Here is a 15,000-nt window from a genome sequence, read left to right as displayed (position 1 = left end):
ACCCAGACCTAACCCAGACCTAACCCAGACCTAACCCAGACCTAACCCAGACCTAACCCAGACCTAACCCAGAAATAACCCAGACCTAACCCAGTCCTAACCCAGACCTAACCCAGTCCTAACCCAGACCTAACCCAGACCTAACCCAGTCCTAACCCAGTCCTAACCCAGACCTAACCCAGTCCTAACCCAGTCCTAACCCAGACCTAACCCAGTCCTAACCCAGACCTAACCCAGTCCTAACCCAGTCCTAAGCCAGACCTAACCCAGACCTAACCCAGACCGAACCCAGACCTAACCCAGACCTAACCCAGTCCTAACCCAGACCTAACCCAGACCTAACCCAGTCCTAACCCAGTCCTAACCCAGACCGAACCCAGACCTAACCCAGACCTAACCCAGTCCTAACCCAGACCTAACCCAGTCCTAACCCAGACCTAACCCAGACCTAACCCAGTCCTAACCCAGTCCTAACCCAGACCTAACCCAGACCTAACCCAGACCTAACCCAGACCTAACCCAGACCTAACCCAGACCTAACCCAGAAATAACCCAGACCTAACCCAGACCTAACCCAGTCCTAACCCAGTCCTAACCCAGTCCTAACCCAGACCTAACCCAGTCCTAACCCAGTCCTAACCCAGACCTAACCCAGACCTAACCCAGACCTAACCAAATCCAGTACTAACCCAGACCTAACCCAGTCCTAACCCAGACCTAACCCAGTCCTAACCCAGACCTAACCCAGACCTAACCCAGTCCTAACCCAGTCCTAACCCAGACCTAACCCAGTCCTAACCCAGTCCTAACCCAGACCTAACCCAGTCCTAACCCAGTCCTAACCCAGACCTAACCCAGTCCTAACCCAGTCCTAACCCAGACCTAACCCAGACCTAACCCAGACCGAACCCAGACCTAACCCAGACCTAACCCAGTCCTAACCCAGACCTAACCCAGTCCTAACCCAGACCTAACCCAGACCTAACCCAGTCCTAACACAGTCCTAACCTAGTCCTAACCAAGTCCTAACCCAGAACCTACCCAGTCCTAACCCAAACCTAACCCAGACCTAACCCAGACCTAACCCAGTCCTAGCCCAGTCCTAACCCAGACCTAACCCAGTCCTAACCCAGACCTAACCCAGACCTAACCCAGTCCTAACCCAGTCCTAACCCAGACCTAACCCAGTCCTAACCCAGTCCTAACCCAGCCCTAACCCAGACCTAACCCAGACCTAACCCAGACCTAACCCAGAAATAACCCAGACCTAACCCAGACCTAACCCAGTCCTAACCCAGTACTAACCCAGTCCTAACCCAGACCTAACCCAGACCTAACCCAGACCTAACCCAGACCTAACCCAGACCTAACCCAGACCTAACCCAGAAATAACCCAGACCTAACCCAGACCTAACCCAGTCCTAACCCAGAAATACCCCAGACCTGACCCAGACCTAACCCAGACCTAACCCAGCCCTAACCCAGACCTAACCCAGACCTAACCCAGACCTAACCCAGAAATAACCCAGACCTAACCCAGACCTAACCCAGTCCTAACCCAGTACTAACCCAGTCCTAACCCAGACCTAACCCAGTCCTAACCCAGACCTAACCCAGACCTAACCCAGTCCTAACCTAGACCTAACCCAGTCCTAAACCAGACCTAACCCAATCCTAACCCAGACCTAACCCAGACCTAACCCAGACCTAACCCAGAAATAACCCAGACCTAACCCAGACCTAACCCAGTCCTAACCCAGTACTAACCCAGTCCTAACCCAGACCTAACCCAGACCTAACCCAGACCTAACCCAGACCTAACCCAGACCTAACCCAGACCTAACCCAGAAATAACCCAGACCTAACCCAGACCTAACCCAGTCCTAACCCAGAAATACCCCAGACCTGACCCAGACCTAACCCAGACCTAACCCAGCCCTAACCCAGACCTAACCCAGACCTAACCCAGACCTAACCCAGAAATAACCCAGACCTAACCCAGACCTAACCCAGTCCTAACCCAGTACTAACCCAGTCCTAACCCAGACCTAATCCAGTCCTAACCCAGACCTAACCCAGACCTAACCCAGACCTAACCCAGACCTAACCCAGAAATAACCCAGACCTAACCCAGACCTAACCCAGTCCTAACCCAGTCCTAACCCAGTCCTAACCCAGTCTTAAACCAGTCCTAACTCAGACCTAACCGAGACGTAACCCAGACCTTATCCAATTCAGTCCTAACACAGTCCATATTCATTTTTTTTTTTTTTTTTTGTTTTTTTTTTTTTATTTCTGTTTTAGATACCGAAGGAGATCCTTGGATAGGCACCCATGCCTCAGAAGAATATATGGGTAGTTTGAGAATCTGACTCACCATACCCCACAAGTGTCTCATCCGTCTTTACTCATTCAGACACCACTCATGCCAACAAGCATCCCGGGACGCAGGCGAAACTGCTCTCCGCATTACTTCACCTAACCAATTCTAAACTAGCCCTAACGCAGTTCCAATACAGTCATTACAAAATGGGCTAGGTCTGGGCCAGTGTTGCGGGGGTTTGGGGCGCGCAGACCCCAGTCAGCAAAACGAATTCAATATGATGCTGTTCAATTTAATATGATACCGCTATTACAAAGGGGGTTAGGTCTGGGCTAGTGTAGCGGGGGACTGGGGGGCGCAGACCCCTGTCAGCAAAACGAATTCAATATGATGCTGCTCAATTTAATTTGATACCGCTATTACAAAATGGGTTAGGTCTGGGCTGGTGTAGCGGGGGTTTGGGGGGCGCAGACCCCAGTCAGCAAAACGAATTCAATATGATGCTGTTCAATTTAATTTGATACCGCTATTACAAAATGGGTTAGGTCTGGGCTAGTGTAGCGGGGGTTTGGGGGGCGCAGACCCCTGTCAGCAAAACGAATTTAGTACGATGCTGTTCAATTTAATTTGATACCGCTATTACAAAATGGGTTAGGTCTGGGCTAGTGTAGCGGGGGTTTGGGGGGCGCAGCCCCCCATTCAGCAAAACGAATTATGTACGATGCTGTTCAATTTAATATGATACCACTATTACAAAGTGGGTTAGGTCTGGGCTAGTGTAGCGGGGGTCTGGGGGGCGCAGACCCCTGTCAGCAAAACGAATTCAATATGATGCTGTTCAATTTAATTTGATACAGCTATTACAAAATGGGTTAGGTCTGGGCTAGTGTAGCGGGGGTTTGGGGGGCGCAGCCCCCCATTCAGCAAAACGAATTATGTACGATGCTGTTCAATTTAATATGATACCACTATTACAAAGTGGGTTAGGTCTGGGCTAGTGTAGCGGGGGTCTGGGGGGCGCAGACCCCAGTCAGCAAAACGAATTCAATATGATGCTGTTCAATTTAATTTGATACCGCTATTACAAAATGGGTTAGGTCTGGGCTAGTGTAGCGGGGGTTTGGGGGGCGCAGCCCCCCATTCAGCAAAACGAATTTAGTACGATGCTGTTCAATTTAATATGATACCGCTATTACAAAGTGGGTTAGGTCCGGGCTAGTGTTGCGGGGGTCTGGGGCGCGCAGACCCCAGTCAGCAAAACGAATTCAACATGATGCTGTTCAATTTAATATGATACCGCTATTACAAAGGGGGTTAGGTCTGGGCTAGTGTAGCGGGGGTCTGGGGGGCGCAGACCCCTGTCAGCAAAACGAATTTAGTACGATGCTGTTCAATTTAATTTGATACCGCTATTACAAAATGGGTTAGGTCTGGGCTAGTGTAGCGGGGGTTTGGGGGGCGCAGCCCCCCATTCAGCAAAACGAATTAAGTACGATGCTGTTCAATTTAATATGATACCACTATTACAAAGTGGGTTAGGTCTGGGCTATTGTAGCGGGGGTCTGGGGGGCGCAGACCCCAGTCGGCAAAACGAATTCAATATGATGCTGTTCAATTTAGTTTGATACCGCTATTACAAAATGGGTTAGGTCTGGGCTAGTGTAGCGGGGGTTTGGGGGGCGCAGCCCCCCATTCAGCAAAACGAATTTAGTACGATGCTGTTCAATTTAATGTGATACCGCTATTACAAAGTGGGTTAGGTCCGGGCTAGTGTTGCGGGGGTCTGGGGCGCGCAGACCCCAGTCAGCAAAACGAATTCAATATGATGCTGTTCAATTTAATATGATACCGCTATTACAAAGGGGGTTAGGTCTGGGCTAGTGTAGCGGGGGTCTGGGGGGCGCAGACCCCTGTCAGCAAAACGAATTTAGTACGATGCTGTTCAATTTAATTTGATACCGCTATTACAAAATGGGTTAGGTCTGGGCTAGTGTAGCGGGGGTTTGGGGGGCGCAGCCCCCCATTCAGCAAAACGAATTAAGTACGATGCTGTTCAATTTAATATGATACCACTATTACAAAGTGGGTTAGGTCTGGGCTATTGTAGCGGGGGTCTGGGGGGCGCAGACCCCAGTCAGCAAAACGAATTCAATATGATGCTGTTCAATTTAATTTGATACCGCTATTACAAAATGGGTTAGGTCTGGGCTAGTGTAGCGGGGGTTTGGGGGGCGCAGCCCCCCATTCAGCAAAACGAATTTAGTACGATGCTGTTCAATTTAATATGATACCGCTATTACAAAGTGGGTTAGGTCCGGGCTAGTGTTGCGGGGGTCTGGGGGGCGCAGCCCCCCAGTCAGCAAAACGAATTTAGTACGATGCTGTTCAATTTAATTTGATACCGCTATTACAAAATGGGTTAGGTCTGGGCTAGTGTAGCGGGGGTTTGGGGGGCGCAGCCCCCCATTCAGCAAAACGAATTAAGTACGATGCTGTTCAATTTAATATGATACCACTATTACAAAGTGGGTTTGGTCTGGGCTAGTGTAGCGGGGGTCTGGGGGGCGCAGACCCCAGTCAGCAAAACGAATTCAATATGATGCTGTTCAACCCCTCGGGAATTTTTAATTTCTGTTTTATTCACCGTAATGCTCATGGAACGTACTTTCACATTCTTGTTTTTTGCTTCACGAAAATTTTTGTACACTAATTACTTTTTAATAGGAAAACGTGCAACGGCAAACTCCTTCCTAGGGTCACTGGGAAGATGACATTGACAAAATATGTTAAGATCAGCCGCCCCTATGCGTAAAGTATGTCGTTTTTCCATTTTTTCGATCCGGAGCGACACCAACATTGTGTTGCAATTTTAAACTGCGCGGTTAAACGGCGGGCCAAACAGTCGGTGGTTTATGCAACAGCAACCATCAAACTAGTAGGAGAATACACGCCCGTGATAGTATAGGAGATTCCCACTGTCCCTATCTTTTTTTTTATCTCGGACATATATATACCGGCTTATCGTCAATAACTCGAAAACCAGCACGTTAAGGCCAATTTTGGTCTATACGATTCTTATGCAGTTTTAGATTCTCTACACGGTCCAATGATCGTTTTATTTTTTTGTCGAATTTTGAGAATTTTTTTTTTTTTTTCTCGAAAACGAGCTCGACGACCTGCACTTTTGACGACGCCATCGTGTTCCCCGGATTTTTTCCTGCAAGATAGGGTGGCGATTTTTTGTCCTACGACGATTTTTGACGCCGGAGCGATGATTCGGAGCAGAGCGGACTTAGAAACTTTCGCGCGTCGACCGCCGGACCGATCGCTCCAGGCTGTTTTTCGTCAATAACTCGAAAACGAGCACGGTAACGCTCGTTTTCGCCCGTACGATACTTGTACCGTTTACCGTTGGCTACCTGGCAGATGGTTTGTTTTTTTTTTATCTCGAATTTTGAGAGCTTTTTTAACTTTTTTCTCAAAAACGAGCACGTGAACGCCAATTTTCGTCTATACGATTCTTATGCAGTTTTATATTCTCTACACGGTCCAGTGATCGTTTTATTTTTTTGTCGAATTTTGAGAATTTTTTTTTTTTTTTCTCGAAAACGAGCTCGACGACCTGCACTTTTGACGACGCCATCGTGTTCCCCGGATTTTTTCCTGCAAGATAGCGTGTCTATTTTTTGTCCTACGACGATTTTTGACGCCGGAGCGGTGTTTCGGAGCAGAGCGGACTTAGAAACTTTCGCGCGTCGACCGCCGGAGCGATCGCTCCAGGCTGTTTTTCGTCAATAACTCGAAAACGAGCACGGTAACGCTCATTTTCGCCCGTATGATACTTGTACCGTTTACCGTTGGCTACCTGGTAGATGGTTTTTTTTTTTTTTATCTCGAAGTTTGAGAGCTTTTTTAATTTTTTCCACAAAAACGAGCACGTGAACGCCAATTTTCGTCTATACGATTCTTATGCAGTTTTATATTCTCTACACGGTCCACTGATCGTTTTATTTTTTTGTCGAATTTTCAGAATTTTTTTTTTTTTTTCTCGAAAACGAGCTCGACGACCTGCACTTTTGACGACGCCATCGTGTTCCCCGGATTTTTTCCTGCAAGATAGCGTGTCTATTTTTTGTCCTACGACGATTTTTGACGCCGGAGCGATGATTCGGAGCAGAGCGGACTTAGAAACTTTCGCGCGTCGACCGCCGGAGCGATCGCTCCAGGCTGTTTTTCGTCAATAACTCGAAAACGAGCACGGTAACGCTCATTTTCGCCCGTACGATACTTGTACCGTTTACCGTTGGCTACCTGGTAGATGGTTTTTTTTTTTTTTATCTCGAAGTTTGAGAGCTTTTTTAATTTTTTCAACAAAAACGAGCACGTGAACGCCAATTTTCGTCTATACGATTCTTATGCAGTTTTATATTCTCTACACGGTCCACTGATCGTTTTATTTTTTTGTCGAATTTTGAGAATTTTTTTTTTTTTTTCTCGAAAACGAGCTCGACGACCTGCACTTTTGACGACGCCATCGTGTTCCCCGGATTTTTTCCTGCAAGATAGGGTGGCGATTTTTTGTCCTACGACGATTTTTGACGCCGGAGCGATGATTCGGAGCAGAGCGGACTTAGAAACTTTCGCGCGTCGACCGCCGGACCGATCGCTCCAGGCTGTTTTTCGTCAATAACTCGAAAACGAGCACGGTAACGCTCGTTTTCGCCCGTACGATACTTGTACCGTTTACCGTTGGCTACCTGGTAGACGGTTTTTTTTTTTTTTATCTCGAAGTTTGAGAGCTTTTTTAATTTTTTCCACAAAAACGAGCACGTGAACGCCAATTTTCGTCTATACGATTCTTATGCAGTTTTATATTGTCTACACGGTCCACTGATCGTTTTATTTTTTTGTCGAATTTTGAGAATTTTTTTTTTTTTTTCTCGAAAACGAGCTCGACGACCTGCACTTTTGACGACGCCATCGTGTTCCCCGGATTTTTTCCTGCAAGATAGCGTGTCTATTTTTTGTCCTACGACGATTTTTGACGCCGGAGCGGTGTTTCGGAGCAGAGCGGACTTAGAAACTTTAGCGCGTCGACCGCCGGAGCGATCGCTCCAGGCTGTTTTTCGTCAATAACTCGAAAACGAGCACGGTAACGCTCATTTTCGCCCGTACGATACTTGTACCGTTTACCGTTGGCTACCTGGTAGATGGTTCTTTTTTTTTTTATCTCGAAGTTTGAGAGCTTTTTTAATTTTTTCCACAAAAACGAGCACGTGAACGCCAATTTTCGTCTATACGATTCTTATGCAGTTTTATATTCTCTACACGGTCCACTGTTCGTTTTATTTTTTTGTCGAATTTTGAGAATTTTTTTTTTTTTTTCTCGAAAACGAGCTCGACGACCTGCACTTTTGACGACGCCATCGTGTTCCCCGGATTTTTTCCTGCAAGATAGGGTGGCGATTTTTTGTCCTACGACGATTTTTGACGCCGGAGCGATGATTCGGAGCAGAGCGGACTTAGAAACTTTCGCGCGTCGACCGCCGGACCGATCGCTCCAGGCTGTTTTTCGTCAATAACTCGAAAACGAGCACGGTAACGCTCGTTTTCGCCCGTACGATACTTGTACCGTTTACCGTTGGCTACCTGGCAGATGGTTTGTTTTTTTTTTATCTCGAATTTTGAGAGCTTTTTTAACTTTTTTCTCAAAAACGAGCACGTGAACGCCAATTTTGGTCTATACGATTCTTATGCAGTTTTAGATTCTCTACACGGTCCACTGATCGTTTTATTTTTTTGTCGAGTTTTGAGAATTTTTTTTTTTTTTTCTCGAAAACTAGCTCGACGACCTGCACTTTTGACGACGCCATCGTGTTCCCCGGATTTTTTCCTGCAAGATAGGCTGGCGATTTTTTGTCCTACTCCCATATTCGTGTCTTTTTGCTTAACGAAATCTTTTATATACTAATAACTTTTTAATAAAAAAACGTGCGACGGCAAAATCCGTCTTAGAGTCACTGGGGTGGTGACATGACAAAATATGTTAAGATCAGCCGCCCCTATGCGTAAAGTATGTCGTTTTTCCATTTTTTCACCCCGGAGCGACACCAACATTGTGTTGCAATTTTAAACCGCGCGGTTAAACGGCGGGCCAAACAGTCGCTGGTTTATGCAACAACAACCATCAAACTAGTAGGAGAATACACGCCCGTGATAGTATAGGAGATTCCCACTGTCCCTATCTTTTTTTTTATCTCGGACATATATATACCGGCTTATCGTCAATAACTCGAAAACCAGCACGTTAAGGCCAATTTTGGTCTATACGATTCTTATGCAGTTTTAGATTCTCTACACGGTCCAATGATCGTTTTATTTTTTTGTCGAATTTTGAGAATTTTTTTTTTTTTTTCTCGAAAACGAGCTCGACGACCTGCACTTTTGACGACGCCATCGTGTTCCCCGGATATTTTCCTGCAAGATAGCGTGTCTATTTTTTGTCCTACGACGATTTTTGACGCCGGAGCGGTGTTTCGGAGCAGAGCGGACTTGAAAACTTTCGCGCGTCGACCGCCGGAGCGATCGCTCCAGGCTGTTTTTCGTCAATAACTCGAAAACGAGCACGGTAACGCTCATTTTCGCCCGTACGATACTTGTACCGTTTACCGTTGGCTACCTGGTAGATGGTTTTTTTTTTTTTTATCTCGAAGTTTGAGAGCTTTTTTAATTTTTTCCACAAAAACGAGCACGTGAACGCCAATTTTCGTCTATACGATTCTTATGCAGTTTTATATTCTCTACACGGTCCACTGATCGTTTTATTTTTTTGTCGAATTTTGAGAATTTTTTTTTTTTTTTCTCGAAAACGAGCTCGACGACCTGCACTTTTGACGACGCCATCGTGTTCCCCGGATTTTTTCCTGCAAGATAGCGTGTCTATTTTTTGTCCTACGACGATTTTTGACGCCGGAGCGATGATTCGGAGCAGAGCGGACTTAGAAACTTTCGCGCGTCGACCGCCGGACCGATCGCTCCAGGCTGTTTTTCGTCAATAACTCGAAAACGAGCACGGTAACGCTCGTTTTCGCCCGTACGATACTTGTACCGTTTACCGTTGGCTACCTGGTAGATGGTTTTTTTTTTTTTTATCTCGAAGTTTGAGAGCTTTTTTAATTTTTTCCACAAAAACGAGCACGTGAACGCCAATTTTCGTCTGTACGATTCTTATGCAGTTTTAGATTCTCTACACGGTCCAATGATCGTTTTATTTTTTTGTCGAATTTTGAGAATTTTTTTTTTTTTTTCTCGAAAACGAGCTCGACGACCTGCACTTTTGACGACGCCATCGTGTTCCCCGGATTTTTTCCTGCAAGATAGGGTGGCGATTTTTTGTCCTACGACGATTTTTGACGCCGGAGCGGTGTTTCGGAGCAGAGCGGACTTAGAAACTTTCGCGCGTCGACCGCCGGAGCGATCGCTCCAGGCTGTTTTTCGTCAATAACTCGAAAACGAGCACGGTAACGCTCATTTTCGCCCGTACGATACTTGTACCGTTTACCGTTGGCTACCTGGTAGATGGTTTTTTTTTTTTTTATCTCGAAGTTTGAGAGCTTTTTTAATTTTTTCAACAAAAACGAGCACGTGAACGCCAATTTTCGTCTATACGATTCTTATGCAGTTTTATATTCTCTACACGGTCCAGTGATCGTTTTATTTTTTTGTCGAATTTTGAGAATTTTTTTTTTTTTTTCTCGAAAACGAGCTCGACGACCTGCACTTTTGACGACGCCATCGTGTTCCCCGGATTTTTTCCTGCAAGATAGGGTGGCGATTTTTTGTCCTACGACGATTTTTGACGCCGGAGCGATGATTCGGAGCAGAGCGGACTTAGAAACTTTCGCGCGTCGACCGCCGGACCGATCGCTCCAGGCTGTTTTTCGTCAATAACTCGAAAACGAGCACGGTAACGCTCGTTTTCGCCCGTACGATACTTGTACCGTTTACCGTTGGCTACCTGGTAGACGGTTTTTTTTTTTTTTATCTCGAAGTTTGAGAGCTTTTTTAATTTTTTCCACAAAAACGAGCACGTGAACGCCAATTTTCGTCTATACGATTCTTATGCAGTTTTATATTGTCTACACGGTCCACTGATCGTTTTATTTTTTTGTCGAATTTTGAGAATTTTTTTTTTTTTTTCTCGAAAACGAGCTCGACGACCTGCACTTTTGACGACGCCATCGTGTTCCCCGGATTTTTTCCTGCAAGATAGCGTGTCTATTTTTTGTCCTACGACGATTTTTGACGCCGGAGCGGTGTTTCGGAGCAGAGCGGACTTAGAAACTTTAGCGCGTCGACCGCCGGAGCGATCGCTCCAGGCTGTTTTTCGTCAATAACTCGAAAACGAGCACGGTAACGCTCATTTTCGCCCGTACGATACTTGTACCGTTTACCGTTGGCTACCTGGTAGATGGTTCTTTTTTTTTTTATCTCGAAGTTTGAGAGCTTTTTTAATTTTTTCCACAAAAACGAGCACGTGAACGCCAATTTTCGTCTATACGATTCTTATGCAGTTTTATATTCTCTACACGGTCCACTGTTCGTTTTATTTTTTTGTCGAATTTTGAGAATTTTTTTTTTTTTTTTCGAAAACGAGCTCGACGACCTGCACTTTTGACGACGCCATCGTGTTCCCCGGATTTTTTCCTGCAAGATAGGGTGGCGATTTTTTGTCCTACGACGATTTTTGACGCCGGAGCGATGATTCGGAGCAGAGCGGACTTAGAAACTTTCGCGCGTCGACCGCCGGACCGATCGCTCCAGGCTGTTTTTCGTCAATAACTCGAAAACGAGCACGGTAACGCTCGTTTTCGCCCGTACGATACTTGTACCGTTTACCGTTGGCTACCTGGCAGATGGTTTGTTTTTTTTTTATCTCGAATTTTGAGAGCTTTTTTAACTTTTTTCTCAAAAACGAGCACGTGAACGCCAATTTTGGTCTATACGATTCTTATGCAGTTTTAGATTCTCTACACGGTCCACTGATCGTTTTATTTTTTTGTCGAGTTTTGAGAATTTTTTTTTTTTTTTCTCGAAAACTAGCTCGACGACCTGCACTTTTGACGACGCCATCGTGTTCCCCGGATTTTTTCCTGCAAGATAGCGTGTCTATTTTTTGTCCTACGACGATTTTTGACGCCGGAGCGGTGTTTCGGAGCAGAGCGGACTTAGAAACTTTCGCGCGTCGACCGCCGGAGCGATCGCTCCAGGCTGTTTTTCGTCAATAACTCGAAAACGAGCACGGTAACGCTCATTTTCGCCCGTACGATACTTGTACCGTTTACCGTTGGCTACCTGGTAGACGGTTTTTTTTTTTTTTATCTCGAAGTTTGAGAGCTTTTTTAATTTTTTCCACAAAAACGAGCACGTGAACGCCAATTTTCGTCTATACGATTCTTATGCAGTTTTATATTGTCTACACGGTCCACTGATCGTTTTATTTTTTTGTCGAATTTTGAGAATTTTTTTTTTTTTTTCTCGAAAACGAGCTCGACGACCTGCACTTTTGACGACGCCATCGTGTTCCCCGGATTTTTTCCTGCAAGATAGCGTGTCTATTTTTTGTCCTACGACGATTTTTGACGCCGGAGCGGTGTTTCGGAGCAGAGCGGACTTAGAAACTTTAGCGCGTCGACCGCCGGAGCGATCGCTCCAGGCTGTTTTTCGTCAATAACTCGAAAACGAGCACGGTAACGCTCATTTTCGCCCGTACGATACTTGTACCGTTTACCGTTGGCTACCTGGTAGATGGTTCTTTTTTTTTTTATCTCGAAGTTTGAGAGCTTTTTTAATTTTTTCCACAAAAACGAGCACGTGAACGCCAATTTTCGTCTATACGATTCTTATGCAGTTTTATATTCTCTACACGGTCCACTGTTCGTTTTATTTTTTTGTCGAATTTTGAGAATTTTTTTTTTTTTTTTCGAAAACGAGCTCGACGACCTGCACTTTTGACGACGCCATCGTGTTCCCCGGATTTTTTCCTGCAAGATAGGGTGGCGATTTTTTGTCCTACGACGATTTTTGACGCCGGAGCGATGATTCGGAGCAGAGCGGACTTAGAAACTTTCGCGCGTCGACCGCCGGACCGATCGCTCCAGGCTGTTTTTCGTCAATAACTCGAAAACGAGCACGGTAACGCTCGTTTTCGCCCGTACGATACTTGTACCGTTTACCGTTGGCTACCTGGCAGATGGTTTGTTTTTTTTTTATCTCGAATTTTGAGAGCTTTTTTAACTTTTTTCTCAAAAACGAGCACGTGAACGCCAATTTTGGTCTATACGATTCTTATGCAGTTTTAGATTCTCTACACGGTCCACTGATCGTTTTATTTTTTTGTCGAGTTTTGAGAATTTTTTTTTTTTTTTCTCGAAAACTAGCTCGACGACCTGCACTTTTGACGACGCCATCGTGTTCCCCGGATTTTTTCCTGCAAGATAGCGTGTCTATTTTTTGTCCTACGACGATTTTTGACGCCGGAGCGGTGTTTCGGAGCAGAGCGGACTTAGAAACTTTCGCGCGTCGACCGCCGGAGCGATCGCTCCAGGCTGTTTTTCGTCAATAACTCGAAAACGAGCACGGTAACGCTCATTTTCGCCCGTACGATACTTGTACCGTTTACCGTTGGCTACCTGGTAGACGGTTTTTTTTTTTTTTATCTCGAAGTTTGAGAGCTTTTTTAATTTTTTCCACAAAAACGAGCACGTGAACGCCAATTTTCGTCTATACGATTCTTATGCAGTTTTATATTGTCTACACGGTCCACTGATCGTTTTATTTTTTTGTCGAATTTTGAGAATTTTTTTTTTTTTTTCTCGAAAACGAGCTCGACGACCTGCACTTTTGACGACGCCATCGTGTTCCCCGGATTTTTTCCTGCAAGATAGCGTGTCTATTTTTTGTCCTACGACGATTTTTGACGCCGGAGCGGTGGTTCGGAGCAGAGCGGACTTAGAAACTTTAGCGCGTCGACCGCCGGAGCGATCGCTCCAGGCTGTTTTTCGTCAATAACTCGAAAACGAGCACGGTAACGCTCATTTTCGCCCGTACGATACTTGTACCGTTTACCGTTGGCTACCTGGTAGATGGTTCTTTTTTTTTTTATCTCGAAGTTTGAGAGCTTTTTTAATTTTTTCCACAAAAACGAGCACGTGAACGCCAATTTTCGTCTATACGATTCTTATGCAGTTTTATATTCTCTACACGGTCCACTGTTCGTTTTATTTTTTTGTCGAATTTTGAGAATTTTTTTTTTTTTTTTCGAAAACGAGCTCGACGACCTGCACTTTTGACGACGCCATCGTGTTCCCCGGATTTTTTCCTGCAAGATAGGGTGGCGATTTTTTGTCCTACGACGATTTTTGACGCCGGAGCGATGATTCGGAGCAGAGCGGACTTAGAAACTTTCGCGCGTCGACCGCCGGACCGATCGCTCCAGGCTGTTTTTCGTCAATAACTCGAAAACGAGCACGGTAACGCTCGTTTTCGCCCGTACGATACTTGTACCGTTTACCGTTGGCTACCTGGCAGATGGTTTGTTTTTTTTTTATCTCGAATTTTGAGAGCTTTTTTAACTTTTTTCTCAAAAACGAGCACGTGAACGCCAATTTTGGTCTATACGATTCTTATGCAGTTTTAGATTCTCTACACGGTCCACTGATCGTTTTATTTTTTTGTCGAGTTTTGAGAATTTTTTTTTTTTTTTCTCGAAAACTAGCTCGACGACCTGCACTTTTGACGACGCCATCGTGTTCCCCGGATTTTTTCCTGCAAGATAGCGTGTCTATTTTTTGTCCTACGACGATTTTTGACGCCGGAGCGGTGTTTCGGAGCAGAGCGGACTTAGAAACTTTCGCGCGTCGACCGCCGGAGCGATCGCTCCAGGCTGTTTTTCGTCAATAACTCGAAAACGAGCACGGTAACGCTCATTTTCGCCCGTACGATACTTGTACCGTTTACCGTTGGCTACCTGGTAGATGGTTTTTTTTTTTTTTATCTCGAAGTTTGAGAGCTTTTTTAATTTTTTCCACAAAAACGAGCACGTGAACGCCAATTTTCGTCTATACGATTCTTATGCAGTTTTATATTCTCTACACGGTCCACTGATCGTTTTATTTTTTTGTCGAATTTTGAGAATTTTTTTTTTTTTTTCTCGAAAACGAGCTCGACGACCTGCACTTTTGACGACGCCATCGTGTTCCCCGGATTTTTTCCTGCAAGATAGCGTGTCGATTTTTTGTCCTAGCTCAATTATTAAGGAAGTTACGGTTTCTTGATTTTTCGGTATGTTCGAACTGGTCTTTTAGGCGGGCGCTCGGTCGCGCGGTGCTTTCGCATCGACCGACGTACCGATCGGCGGCGACGGTTTTTCGTCTATATCTCGAAAACTAGTACGCTAACACATATTTTGACCTATATGATATTTGTTCAGTGTAATTTTTTCTATCTGGTAGGCTGGTTTTTTTTTTTTTATCTCGAATTTTTTGAACGTTTTTGTTTTTTTCTCGAAAACTAGCGCGACGACCGATATTTTTAACTACGGTTTTGAATTCGTCTAATTTTTGCCTACAAGATAGCGTGTCGAGTTTTTGTTCTGCGACGATTTTGACCATTTTTTC

This window comes from Colletes latitarsis, unplaced genomic scaffold (genome assembly GCF_051014445.1).
Source record: "Colletes latitarsis isolate SP2378_abdomen unplaced genomic scaffold, iyColLati1 scaffold0090, whole genome shotgun sequence".
Classification (NCBI taxonomy): Eukaryota; Metazoa; Arthropoda; class Insecta; order Hymenoptera; family Colletidae; genus Colletes; species Colletes latitarsis.
The sequence above is the reverse complement of the archived record's forward strand: the minus strand, read 5'-3'. Positions refer to the sequence as shown.